The sequence below is a fragment of the Penaeus monodon genome, chromosome 20 (assembly GCF_015228065.2).
Source record: "Penaeus monodon isolate SGIC_2016 chromosome 20, NSTDA_Pmon_1, whole genome shotgun sequence".
NCBI lineage: Eukaryota > Metazoa > Arthropoda > Malacostraca > Decapoda > Penaeidae > Penaeus > Penaeus monodon.
In genome coordinates, this window is record NC_051405.1 from 30,536,744 (window position 1) to 30,536,972 (window position 229).

The window sequence follows — 229 nt, forward strand, 5'->3', positions numbered from 1 at the left end:
TCATCACTTATAATAGTACAATATTCACAAAATATTCATAACATAGGTGAGAGACGGGTTATGCAAATTTAATTAATATATAAATTATAATAAGTCCAGTGCAGTAACTTTTTGAATTTCTCATAGTCACTGAATGTGGGAATTTTTAGTATCTGATTCTTATCAAATACCACAATGACAGTGTGAAAGCAAAACTTTACCCTAATTTACTTAAACAAAAAAAAAAATG

At 26.6% G+C, this 229-nt stretch overlaps 1 protein-coding gene across 1 annotated transcript in view; it reads right to left on the bottom strand.

Moving 5' to 3' along the window:
• Nucleotides 1-229, bottom strand: part of LOC119585757 (probable tRNA N6-adenosine threonylcarbamoyltransferase) — a gene marked incomplete in the record, with an annotated part of 12,646 nt that overhangs the window by 2,135 nt on the left and 10,282 nt on the right.